The 14,149-nt window shown below is 38.8% G+C and overlaps 1 long non-coding RNA gene across 1 annotated transcript; it reads right to left on the bottom strand.

Annotated features, from left to right (window-relative positions):
- Nucleotides 1-2,841: 2,841 nt before the first annotated feature.
- Nucleotides 2,842-5,743, bottom strand: LOC144581780 (uncharacterized). Its single transcript, XR_013533012.1, has 3 exons — nt 5,609-5,743; nt 4,257-4,316; nt 2,842-2,924 (listed from the first exon to the last, which is right to left on the bottom strand). It is a non-coding gene; the product is annotated as an uncharacterized LOC144581780 (long non-coding RNA).
- Nucleotides 5,744-14,149: the final 8,406 nt, after the last annotated feature.

Below are 14,149 nucleotides of genomic sequence, written 5' to 3'. Positions count from 1 at the left end.
TCACATGAGAGAGGGCAGGACAAGCAAGAATAAACCCACTTTTGCAAGCCCTTTTTAAAGCAACATTAATTTATTCATGAGGATTCCACCCCCATGACCCAATCACCTCCCAAAAGATCTCACCTCCCAACACTGTAACATTGGGAATTAGGTTTCCAACACACGAATTTTAAAAAGGACACGTTCAAGCCATAGCATTCCACCTCTGGTCCCTAAAATTCATGTTCTTCTTATGTACAAAATACATGCATTTCACCCTAAAAGCCTCCAAAATCTTAACTAGCTCCAGTATTAAGTTTTTGTCTGCTATGACCCTATGAAAGCAAACCAGCTATGCACTTCGGTGGGACAGCTAGCTATAGGAAGGACATTCCCATTCCCAAAGGCGAGAAACAGTGAAGAAAAGAAAAGAGTAACAGGTCCCAAGTAGGTTAAAAAAACCAACAAAGCAAACAACATTAGGTCTTAAGGCTTGAGAATAATCTTCTTTTACTCCATGTCCTACCTTCTAGACACACTGGGATGTCTAGAATAGAAGAATATACAGTCTTCTCAAGTGCACAGTCTTTAGGATAGACTATATTCTAGGCCATAATGTAAACCTCAATAAATGTAAAGGAATTAAAATAATACAAAGTATGTTCTCTGACCACAGTAAGTGAAATAAAATTAGAAATTAGAAATAGTGGTAACTTGGGAAACTAAAAAATACATGGAAATTAAATAAGATACTCCTAAACAACCAATTAATCAAATAGGAAATCAAAAGGAAAACTAGAAAATACTTCTGAGATAAATGAAAGTGAAGGCACAACATATTAAAGCATATGAGATACAGCTAAAGAAACACTTGGAGGGAAATTTATAGTTTCAATTTAGTATATTAAAAAGAAACAAAGATCTCAAACCAGTAAGTTACCTTTTTACCTAGAATAATGGGGAAAAAAACCATGAAACCTACATCAGGCAAAACCTAAACATTGAGTACAAATTATTGGAATAAGACATAGGAAAATAAGAGAGAAAAATCAATGGGAACAAAGACTGGTTATTAGGAAAAAAAACAACAAAACTGACAAAACTTTAGCGAGATTAACCAACAAAAATAAGAGAGGACTCAAATTACTAGAATCAGAAATGCATGAGGGAACATTACTGCCAACTTTACAGCAATAAAATAAATGCATAAAAGACTATAAAAGAATAGTATAGAAAACTGTATGTTAAAAGCTAGGTAACTTAGATGAAATTGAGAAATTCCTAGAAAACACAACCAAACAGATTCAAGAAGATATAGAAAATATGATCTGCACATTTGTAACATGCAAAGAGAATTAATATTTTAAAAAACTAACTGCAACAAAATGCCCATGCCTGTATAACTTCATTATTGAATTATTCTGAAAATCTAAAGAAAAATACCAATTCTTATTACCAATTCTTCACAAACCCTTCCAAAAATTCCCAGCTCATTCTATAAGGTCAATATTACTCTAACTCCCAAACCATACAAAGACATTATAAGAATGAAACAAGCAAACCAAAAGACAACCAGTATCTCTTATGACTATGGACACAAAAATCTTCAATATTAGCAAACCAAATCTAGCAACATATAGAATGAATGATACACCACAACCAAGTGAGATTTGTTTTAGAATAGCCAAGTTGTTTTAACATCCAAAAATCAATTAACATTGTACACAAAATAAATTCACAAAACACGATCATCTCAATAGAGGTAGAAAAGGGGCATTTGACAAAATTCAATACTCTTTCATGGTAAAAACACCCAATAAGCTAGGAATTAAAAAGGAACTTCCTCAATCAAGGGAAGGGCATGGATGAAAAACCTATAGCTAACATCCTACTTAATGGTGAAAGATTAGATATTTGATGCTTTCTCTAAGATCAGGAACAGAATAAGGATATTCATTCTCACCAATTCTTTCACCATGGCACTGGAGGGTCTGGCAAAGGCAATCAGGCAAGAAAAAGAAATAAGAAGCATCAGGTTGGAAAAGTAAAACTATATTTACAGATGACATAATCTTGCATATAGAATATACTAAGGAATCTATTAAAAAAATGGAACTAAGTGAGTTAACCACCATAAGATCCTTCTCAAAATAAGACATACATGTGGCCAAGAAGCATATTTTTAAAAATGCTCAATATAACTAATCACTGGAGAAATGCAAATCAAGACCCCAATGAGATTACCATCTCACACCAGTCAGAATGGCTATTATTAAAAAGTAAAAACAAAAAACAAACAGACAAAAAACAGATGCTTTTGAGGTTGTAGAGAAAACAGAACATTTATACACTGCTGATGAAAATGTGAATTAGTTCAACCATTATGGAAAGCAGAATAGCAATTTCTCAAAGAACTTAAAATTACCACTCAACCCAACAATCTCATTATTGGGTATATACCTAAAGAAAGAAAAATTATGCTACTATAAAGACACATGCACATGTATGTTCATAGTAGCACTATTCACAATAGCAAAGACACAGAACCAACTTAAATGCCCACCAATGGTAGACAAGATAAAGAAAATGTGGTACATATACATCATGAAATACTATACAGCCATAAAAAAGAATAGCATCATGTCCCTTGCAGCAACATGGATGGAGTTAGAGGCCATTATCCTAAGCAAACTAACACAGGAACTTAAAGTCAAATATCACATGCTCTTATAACTGGGAGCTAAGCACTGAGAACACATGGACACAAAGAAGGCGACAATAGACACTGGGGGCTACTTGAGGTTGGAGGATGGAAGCAGAGAGAAGATCATAAAACTACATATGAAGTACTGTGCTTATTACCTGGGTGATGAAATAATATGTACACCAAACCGCTGTGACATGCAATTTGCCTTTATAACAAATCTGCACATGTACCCCTGAACCTAAAATAAAAGTTAAAAAAAATAAGGACAGTAATAAAATCGTACTTTCACTTAACAGATGTAACTATTCTGTATATAATAAAAAAGTGTGCTAACACTCTTCCCCAAAAAGCATGCAAAGTCCTTGGGTGATGTTGATGTTCACTCTTCTCATTGATTGAAGGATGCAAACTATTGTTCTTGGGTGTGTCTGTGAGGGTGTTGCCAAAAGAAATTAGCATTTGATTCAGTGGTCTGGGAAAAGCAGACCCACCCTTAATCTGGGTGGACACAAGCTAAACAGCTGTCAGTGAGGCCGGAATAAAAGCAGGCAGAAGAACATGAAAAGACTAAACTGGCTTAGCCTCCCAGCTTACATCTTTCTCCCATGCTGGATGCTTCCTGCCCTTGAACATCAGACTCCAAGTTCTTCAGCTTTGGGACTCAGACTAGCTTCCTTGCTCCTCAGATTGCAGATGGCCTATGGTGGGACCTTGTAATCATGTGAGTTAATACTGCTTAATAAGCTCCCCTTTATTTATACATCTATCCTATTAGTCCTGTCCCTCTAGAGAAAGTTTTTTTTGCTTATAAACTTGTTTAAATGTATTATAAATTCTGGATATTAGATCTTTGGATGCATAGTTTGAAAATATTTTTTCCATTCTGTACATTGTCGGTTTATTCTGCTGATAGTTCCTTTTGCTGTGCAGAAAGAAGCTTTTAAGTTTAATTAGATCCCATTTGTCAATTTTTGTTTTTGTTGCAATTACTTTTGGTATCATCATGAAATCTTTTCCAGGATCTATGTGAAGAATGGTATTTCCTAGGTTATTTTTTAGGGATTTTCTTAGTTTAAAGTTTTACATTTAAGTCTTTAATCCATCTTCAGTTGGTTTTTGTATACAGAGCAAGGACGGGGTCCAGTCTCAGTCTTCTGCATATGGCTAGTCAGTTATCTCAGCACTATTTATTGAATAGAGAGTCTTTTCCACCCGTAGACTATAGCATTGGATCCTGCTCTAAAGTTACTGGCATTCCAGTATGTCTTTCATATTTCTAACTTGCATAGACTGATCCCACAATCATAAAGAATGCATAATCAAATTACAAAAAATAGCTTCTTTATTAGGGATACCAATGTACCAGGAATTTTGTTAGAGTGATAAACAAACATTAACTGAGTTTAGCCATGAAACCAAAAGTATTATTTAAGTGAAAAGTTTTAAGTGGCCATTCTATAGGTTTTCACAGTACCAAGGTATAGGTGCCTCATAGTCCAGCCTGCTCCTCAGATATGCAATATGTACTGTCTTTACTCAAATCTCATGATCCTTGAGCTGGACAACTCACCTCTTCAATAGAAATGGGCATGTTTGGTTCCCACATCACGAGTGCCTTGCATTTAATAACCTGGAAGTCATCAAAAGAAAATGAATGCTATTATCATGTGGATTCATGTTAGTTTATGGGTAGGCTAATTAAGCTATAGCAAGCTCCTATGATAAAATACATTATGTTCACACAAATTTTACCATACAATATAGGAGAATCTTATAATGTAGAGTCTGTCTTTGATCTAAAATGACAATATACCTTAAGCAGAGAATAGGTTTGAAAGTCAGACCATCCTTGAAATTCTTTTAAATCATTCATAAGTTATAGTATTCAGATAATTTGGTTTCTCAGTTTATTAAGAGCTAGTTTTCCACCAGCTTTGAAACAGAGTTGCTATTTCTTCATTTGGGCACAAGATCATGAAGTTAACTTATATTTATGATCACGTTACAAATAATGATTGATCTTTAAACACTAGAATCAGGGAACGAAGCAAGAGGATCACCCCATGGGACTACAAGGTAGCTGAGATTGGCTCAGTGAAAAACAGTCATATCTCTCCTGTCAGTCTCACTCCAGGACAGATGCTCGTTGAGCAGAAGGTCTACCAAATTTCCCCATCATCTATAGTGTCAGTTTTCTCATCTGAGTCCCTTAACTATTCACTCACACTCTCAACACCTGTACTTAAAACTGATTTAATGTTCATATATTCCTACTCCCTCTGTCACACTATTAGTAAATTATAGGCAACCTCTGTCAAATATGATAAAAATGACCTAGAAGATATTTTGACTCAAAACTAACAGTAATCAAAAGTGAGAAAGAGGCCAAGGGCTCCCTTTCATAACTGCTCATACCTTTTTGATTCCTTCTTTTCAAGTCCATAATCTACGTTATTCTTGCTCATAAGTGGTTGTCAATTAAGCCTTACCATAGAGTAGCTAATAATTAAAAGGATAACTAAAATGGTTTAAGGTTAAAGGGCTCCCAGGAGTGCTTATGTTTCCTATGATTTCATGTCTTTGCAGGGATCTGAATAAATATAAATTTGATATATGCTACTTGTGAACAGTTACCTACTCCTCCTCCAAAAAATATTTGATTCAAAAGAATCGACCAGTATTAAAATTGCTACATACTAAGTAAGGGTTTTCTCTGTGTCAGCCATTGAATATTGTCTCTTTCAGTCTTCATGGAATCCTTATCTAATAGGTTTTATTATCCCATATCCAGTGAAGATCTAACCCAAAAGAGTTTACATAATTTTGTAAGACCAAACATCTAGTACAAAGCAGAGGCAGGATTCAAATTCAAGTTTATCTAAGTATAAGGTCAATGCTTTTAATCACTAACCATGCTCATACCTTTTTGATTCATTTTTTCTTCTCTCACTGCTCTTATTGTGATATGCAGCCAAGCTTGTTGAGTTGTTGTATTATCTGCCACCTCTAATCAAATTCAGCATGACATAGTAACATCAAACTTTCCATATTGCTTTACCATTTGCAGAGCACCTTTACATCCATTATTGATTTGACTTATGCTTCAAACCAATTTGCAGGAATCTGAACAACAATTACTCCATGTGGGACAGAGGCTGTGAAAAGAATATGAATGTTAGTTCAATAAGCTTTGGTTGGTTGGAATTTCAACTCTGACAGGGTCTGTGTGACCTTCTGTAAGTCCCTGGATTTGTCTAGGTCATAGCTGTCTTGTATATAAGCTAGTATATTAAATAAAATGATGTCTATATTCTATGTACTTGGTTTTGTCATTGCCAATAGTAATATTCAGGAAATATTTAAGTGACCAGATACATTTCTTCTGTAGTTTCCTATTCCAAAGAGCAGATAACACGTAAATTTATCACAGCAATTTTCTACTAGGTATCTACCCAAAAGAAATGAAAATACTTTTCATTCATTTGAAAAAAAATATTTTCCACATAAAAACTGACACAAAAATGCTCAGAAGTTTTATTAATCATAATACAAAACTGGAAACAATTCAAATATTCATCAACTAGTATATGAATAAACAAATTGTGATATAACCCAACAATGGAATACCAGCCAGCAATAAAAGAGAGATAACTACAATATAATTAGCAACACAGATGAATCTCCAAAATGTTGTGCAAAATATGAGAAGCCATATCCTAAAGTTACATGCCATTTGTATAACACTATCAAAAATGTAAAATTATATGAACAGAAGAGATTAGTTGTTGTCTTTGTCAGTTAGGGCTACTATAACAAAATCCAATAAGTTGAGTAGCTTATAAGCAACAGAAATTCATTTCTCATGGTTCCAGAGGCTGCAAAGTTTAAGATCAAGGTACTAGGAGATTTATTGTGTAGTGAGGTCTTACCTTCTGCTTCATAGTTGATGTCTTCTTGCTGTGTTTTCACATGGTGGAAAGGACAAGGGATCTCTCTGGGTTTTTTTTTTTTATAAGGGGACTAATCCATTTATGTTTTAATCACTTTCCAAAGGCCCCCATCTTCTAACATGACCACCTTGGGGGTTAGAAGTTCAATATATGAATGTTAGTGGGGTGCAACCCCATTAGCAGTGGTTGCACAGTCACAGACATGAACTTCGTGTTAAAGGACACATTCTATATATTGATTATAGTGGTACTATATGAATACATTTGTAAAAATTCATTATTGAACTCTGCACTTATAAAAAGATGAGTTTTTATATGCAAATTATATTACCAATAAATAAGTAAAATATTTTAAATCCATAATTCACAATTAGATACCACTAATCACAACCTAAACTGTCTAAAATTTAAAAAGACTTATAATACCAATGGTTTGTAAGCATATGGAAAAACCAGAATCCTCTTACAACGCTAAGAAAAACATCAGTTGATATTACTGTATTGAAACACTTTCGGCCTTGTCTACTAAACTGAAGATACACAACCTATGACCTAGCAATCCATTCCTAAATATGTGTCCACTTAAAATGCATGCACAAACATTTTCATAGAAGCATTATTCATAAATGTCAAATTTATACAAAATCCAAATGTCTATCAACAGAGTTTGGATAAATACACAAATTATGGCATATTCTATAATGGGATACCATGCAGAAGTGAAAATCAACCACAACTGCTCCCTAGAGCAGGGGTACATTTTAGAAATATACTGTTGAGTTAAAGAAGTCAGACGCAACACAATAACAAAAAGAGAAGTACTTAGGGATCCCACCCACTGTATTCCACAATATAGTTGGAAAAGACACTTCCCAACCTCTTTCACATGATTAGAGAACAATAATGATATTACTGAGCACCTGTCCTGGTGTTCAAGGAGCAGTTCCTAGCTTCTCTGTTTGGTATTTGTACTCCGCCTGTTCTCTCAAGATCTACTTCGACTCTTCCCACATTGTCAAACTCAGTTTTAGATGTAGGCACATTTGCTTGGTCCGTCGCAAACCCCAAACTGGCTGCACATGCCACACATTTTCTCTTTAATTTGGCCTTATTCTCTGTGCTCTGACCTAAACTCAGATGCTCAGGTTCCCTTCCCAGACCTGCAGCCCCCACAGAGCCTTTTGAATTCCCCCTATAGACTCGAGGGAAAAGTTTATAATATTTATAGTGGCCCTGTGTTGAGCGGGCTACGTGCTAAGAACTGTATAAACACTGGTCTTTGCAGCCAATGCAATGAAGTAGATCCACTCAGATCCTTCTTTTTCCAGTAATAAAATAGATGCAGAGTGGGCAAGGGTTCAAGTCAAAGGGCATATGTAGCTGGCAGAGTCAAAGCTCCAATGTCTCACTCTGATGACCCTGCTCTTTACTGTACGGAATTCTTAGCATGAGGAGAAAGCAGTAAGTCACAAAGCACCCTGCACTACTCTCAGGAGGTACTCTCAGAGCTGCATTCAGACAGCATCATTGATTCTTCCTGCTAGAGAAGGATCTGAATGTGTGGGTCTGGCAGCAGTTCAGTGTCCACTTGTCATCAGTAAGAGCACTGGATTTGAAATCTGGTGAACCTCAGTTTAATGCATTTGCTCTCAGGGCAAATTACCTCACCTCTTTGAGTGCCAGTTTCCTAATCTCTACAATGTAGATAACAGCTGCTTCACAAAGTATTTTAAAAATTAGATGTTATGATGGAGGTAAAAGGTTTCACACAGATTAAGCACTATGAATGGCCGCTCTTTGTTGTGGGTTCCATCCCTATCCCCTCTAGATGGGGCACACTGACCCAACAACCACGTCTACACGCTCCTTGCTTTCTCTTTGTCTACTAACTGGCTCTTCCAGTTCTCCATCTCTGCTCTACCTCTATTTCTGTCATTGTCAGTTCTTTCTCTTTCATTCTTTTAAGGCCTTTCCCTTTCTTGCTATTTCAAAACTGACCCCTCACCCACTGCCCTGCCTCTCTCAGAATTCCCCTATCTTTTTCCTGTTATCAGAGCCATCTTTTGGACACTCCCTTTTCAGGACCTCAACTAACTGACATGGAGCATGTGCAGTGCTGCTGTGTGCAGATCACAGAGAGGACTATGAATGGGAGTAAGACACCGGACCCCCTCTTCAGAGGCTCACTATCTAGTGTGAGAAAGAACACACATGCGACACACTCCAGCCTGTGCCAGCCAGTTTCATCCATATCTATGATGCAGTGCCCTCCTCAAGCAATACCCTCTTTCCTCTCACCTAGTTATCCAGGTTTAATGCCATTTTCCCCAGCCTTTTCTCATTTTGTCACATGACTATTCAAAACAAATTGGTCCTTTGTCACAAAAAGTCTTTGTCCTTTCCAAGATCTTAACTAGCTAATCCAATAAGCTAATTTTCCATAGTGCTCAAGATAAAGGTTTAAATGTGAGGACCTAGTTTTTTTTTTAATTTATTTGACTGTTATTTAAAAAAAGAAATTCCCCCTTGAAGATGTGACTTTAATGTTTTTAGTTTATCGTAATCTAGTTCAGCTCTGCATGCTTTTTGGGTGGAGACTCTGAATAAGTTCCTTGGTTATATAGAGCCATTGTATGGTGGCTTTCTTAGATGCTGGCTGTAGCAGTAATGTGCTTAGTTTGTGTGTAGGTTCACTGCCTCCTGCAGGGTTGCATTGGCAGAGGTCTCTTGAAGCTTATTTCATTCCCCAGTGATATGTACTTTATTTATTTATTTTTCCCCCAGTGTTTTATTTACTGGGTTGAATAGTTCAGGCTTCAGGCCAGGAGGGAAGGTATCCATAGGTAAAAACAAGCTGTGGTTAATGCAGGTTGGCAAGCCCAATACCCACTGGTGGGCAGAAGTCCCAGCCTTGACAGAGGCAGCTGGGGGAGCTCTTTGTGCAATGCACTAAGATCTTTTCAGGGGAAGAGAGGGACCACCTCAGGTCCCCTGCCAGTTCAGCAAGAAAGCAATTCACCTCACAGTCACACTCCTGATGCAATGTCGCAACTATTCAGATCAAACAGGTACTTCTTTTAATTTACAGGAATGCTGATGTTGCATGCGGAATCCCACGCCTCATGCAAGCCTGCAACTGGAAAGCAGTCCTCTTGTGAGGTTGCAGTCACCCTGAAGTGTTCCAGAAAGGCTGTCTACAGGTGCAGCCATGCTGAGCTCCTGTGGGAGGAGCCGCAGCTGTATCTGCAGTGGTGGATGAGGGAGAAAAGAAGTCCCATTCTCCAAGACCCTTCAGGAGCACCAGGACTGCCTCATTGCTGGAGTGGAGCTGCAGATTTTCTCCACCGAGCCTAGCACTGCACCTCTGCCTCTGCTGAAAGAAACTTTTCACAAGTAGAAAATTCTAGAACTCAAGGCCTACCATCTGGATTTTGTTGTTGTTGTTGTGGTTGTTGTTTTCGTCCCATGAGGTGTTCCCTTGATGTGGTGTATTTCCCCTTCCCCTGGGAGTAGGAGCCCCTTAGAGCCAGACTACTATGCATGTTGCTGCTCTTCTAGGTCTAGCTGCCCAGTGGGGCTGCCACACTTCAGGCTGATACCGGGGAATGTCTGTAAGGGGTCCAGTGATGTGATCTGTCCTCAAGGCACAGTGGGTATCAGCGGCAGCTCTGAAAAGGGTGTCAGGGAAGTGACACAGTTTGTGATATTCCTTCACTACAAGTTGCCTTAGTGTGTTGCTGGCTTTCTCAAATGCTGGTTGTATTAGTAAGGAACTGGTCAGGTGAACAGACTGAGGACCTCCTGGTTAGCCAGGGTGATACAGGCAATGGTGATAACTGAGGTCACACACACACATTTTCTCCATCCTCCACACTGTTATTGTGCTTGTAGAGGCTGTAATGGACCGTGGCACTTGGCCTCCAGCCAGTGCCATTTGCAAAAGAGCACCAGCTGCAATGGTAGCAGAGGGATTTGTGTTTGCCTTATGTTATCCAGAAGACGTACTCTGGTGACTCAGGAAATGGGCAGGGCCACGCAGAACTCTACTCACAAAAGTTTTTATACTTTGTGTTAAGTTGTCAGGGTGGTTAGAAGGGCAAAGCCAGGTAGGACCTGGGTCAGGCAAGTCTGTGCTCTGGCCCTTCACATGTTAGCAGTGGCCCCATTGGGGATTGTAGAGCAGTTCTCCAGCTACCAGGGTAATGTTCCAGGGAAAAGCACAGTTGCCTCTGCGGTACAGAAGAGTCCACATGGGGAGTGGAGAGTAGCAGGTGGCAGTGGGCTCCCACTCACTGGGCAAGGCCAGTGTCATACTTGCAGCATTCCACTAGCAGCAGCTAGGTTCCATATAGTCTGCTCAGAACTCAAAACTGCTCCAGGCCATATTCCTTCCCCGAAGGAAACAGCAACCATGGATTTTAGGCCATGCCCCTCCTGGTTCACCTGTGAAGCAGGGGCACCCAGCCCCTATGCCTGTGGTTATGGCACACTTCCCACTCACTCCTCAGTTCTGGCCAAGGGGGGTTGTCTCCACTGAAGATTATATCATGAATCTCAGTTGGGAGCTTCTTTCTGCCTGTTACCACCACCTGAGTTGGCTGGTAGATTTATGCAAGGTCTCCGGTGAGGCAGAATCAGGAATGGCTTCCCTTCACCACTGATGGAGACTGAAAATGAATATAAAGCCTGTTCTAATGCCAATTCTTCTCATATACTCCCCACCACTCACTAAATCAGCTCCAATACTGGGTACAGTTAAGGCCTTCCCCCATGGCCTGGACTGCCATGTTTCCCAGTGGGAGTGTATGTTCCAGAGGTAGTCTATACCCTTTTCACTCTGGGGGACTTACAGTTTTCTACCTGGCTCACAGTGTAGGCTACAGCCCAATACTTCTTTCAAAGAGTATGTGGCTTTCAATTTTCTTATTACATTCCTGTGTTTTCTTCTTGGAAGAAAGTTCACGTGAGAATCTCTCCCACTTTCCAAGTGGGAGAGGCACGATAACAATGCCTCCAATCTGATATCTTGGGGGGAAAAGAACAAACTCCCCTAGCACTTTGAATATACCATCCTACTCCTTCCTGGTCTGCAAGTTTCTACTGGAAAATCTGCCAATGGTCCTATGGAGGTTACATTGTACACGATGAGTCACTTTTCTTTTGCTGCCTTCAGTATTCTCTCTTTCACTTTTGACAATTTGATTATGTTGTGTCTTGATGTGGATTTCCTTAGGTTCACACTATTTGAGATCTTTTGGGCTTCATTAATCTAGACAACTATTTCCCTCTCCAGGTTTAGAAGGTTTCAACCAGTCTTCCTTCTTTTTCTACTTTCTTTCTCCATTCCATTTTCTTTCTTTCTTTCTCTTTCTCTGTGTCCCTCCCTCCCTCCCTCCCTCCCTCCCTCCTTTCCTCCCTCCCTTCCTTCCCTCCTTCCCTCTTTCCTTCTTTCTTTCTTCTTTCCTCTTGCTATGTTGCCTAGTCTGGAGTGAAGTAGGTATTCACAGACATAATCATAGCACATTACAGCCTTCAACTCCTCAGCTCAGGCCATTTTCCTGTCTCAGCCTCCTTAGCAGCTGGGACTAGAGGCATCCACTGCCATGCCTGGCTCAATCATTATTTCTTTAAATAAGCTTTCTGTCCCTTTCTTTCTCACTTCTCCTTCTGGAACATGCATAATTCATATATTAGTGTGCTTGATGGTATTACAGAAGACCCTTTGTCTTTCTTCACTCTTTTTCATTCTATTTACTTTTTTTCCTGTGACTAGATACTTTTTAAATTTTTTATTTTTTTGAGACAGGGTCTCACTCTCTTACCCAGGCTGGAGTACAGTGGCACAATCTTGACTTGCTGCAGCCTCTGCCTCTTGGGCTCAAGCAATTCTCCCACCTTCTTCCCACCCAGTAGCTGGGATCACAGGGGCACCACCATGCCTGGCTAATTTTTTGTATTTTTGGTAGAGACAGGTTTTACCCTGTTGCTAAGCCTGATCTCAAACTCCTGAACTCAGGAGATCCACCTGACTCGACCTCCCAAGGTGCTGGGGTTACAGGTATGAGCCACCATGTCCAGTCTGACTGGATAATTTTAAATTACATGTATTCAAAAATTACTGAGCCTTTCTTCTGCTGGATCTAGTCTGCCACTGAGTCCCTCTGGTAAAAATTTTTAGTTCAATTATTGTATTCTTTATCTCTAGAATTTCTGTGTGGCTCTTTTTTACGGTTTTTAAGTTGATATTCTCATTTTGTTCATTTTTCATTTTTCTGATTTCATTTAGTTATCTGTATTGTTTTATATAACTCACTGAGTTTCTACGAAATGATTATTTTGAATTGTCAGGCAATTCACAGATCTTTCCTTAAGACCAGTTGATAGTGCGTTTTTTTCCCTTCTTTGTTTGTGTCATAGTTCTCTGACTCATTATATTTCTTGTAGCTTTGTGTTGGTGTCTGTATATTTGAAAAAATAGCCACTTCTCCCATTCATTAGGCCTGGGTTCAACATGGAAAGCCCTTCACCAAACAGCCTAGCTACAGATTTTGGGAGCCTCTTAATTTTTTTCTAGGGATATGTATACTTCACTTCCCTCCTTTCCTCCTGGGGAAGAAGATTAAGCAGAATTGTGCCAGCTGTGGTGAGCTACCCAACTCTTTTCTTTATTCTTGACTTCCCCTAGGAATTTAAACTATTCTGATTCTCTCAGTGTTCTGAGTGAGGCAGAAAAAAAAGAAGTCTCTTGAGCACTGTGCCAAAATGCCAGAAATGATGAATATATGCTCCACTCTCTTCCCTATTCCTGAATGGAGCATCCACAAGCTAAAGCAATTTCTCCCAGTTCAGAGCTGTGCCAACTTGGGGGAGAGACTGATGCAGGTAAAGTAAAATTGTTCTTCCAACTAATTTCAATGTGGCTGATATCAGTATTTTTGCTCATCTGGGGTACTTCTTAACTGGAAGTTGAACTATGTGTAAAGCTATTTTGCTCTGTATATCATTGTTAACTTATCATTGTTAAAAACATAATTGTTTCTACAGGGAGATGAGGGCTTAGAACTTCCTGTTCTATCATCTTTTGATATCATGGAATTATAAATTTCAAAGGTGGTTTTGTTGTATTTTTATTTTTTTGTGTGTCTGGAAATAATATTATTTTACCTCATGAAAGAAAACAAAATCAAATCATAGTGCCAGAAGAGACTCTAGAGATAATCTTAATCCATAACTTCTGAAAAGACCAGAAAAGTCAATGTTATCAGCCAGAGAATGTTGTAAGCCACAGTGACTCCTATGCCTGCCAAAGGAGGCTCTAAGATGATCATATGTGCTTGGTTATGACTGGACAATAACAAGGTAAGTAACTGGGCTTAGGAGTTTTGGTACAGTGCCCTTCTAAGAAGAAACGATATTTTCTTTTTTTAAAATTGTATTGTGGTGACAGGGTCTTGGTATGTTGCTCAGGCTGGTCTTGAACTCCTGGCTTTAAACAATCCTTCCACCTCAGTCT

This window comes from Callithrix jacchus, chromosome 3, assembly GCF_049354715.1.
Source record: "Callithrix jacchus isolate 240 chromosome 3, calJac240_pri, whole genome shotgun sequence".
Lineage (NCBI taxonomy): Eukaryota > Metazoa > Chordata > Mammalia > Primates > Cebidae > Callithrix > Callithrix jacchus.
Note: the sequence above shows the minus strand (reverse complement) of the source record. Positions and strands in the feature narration are given on the sequence as shown.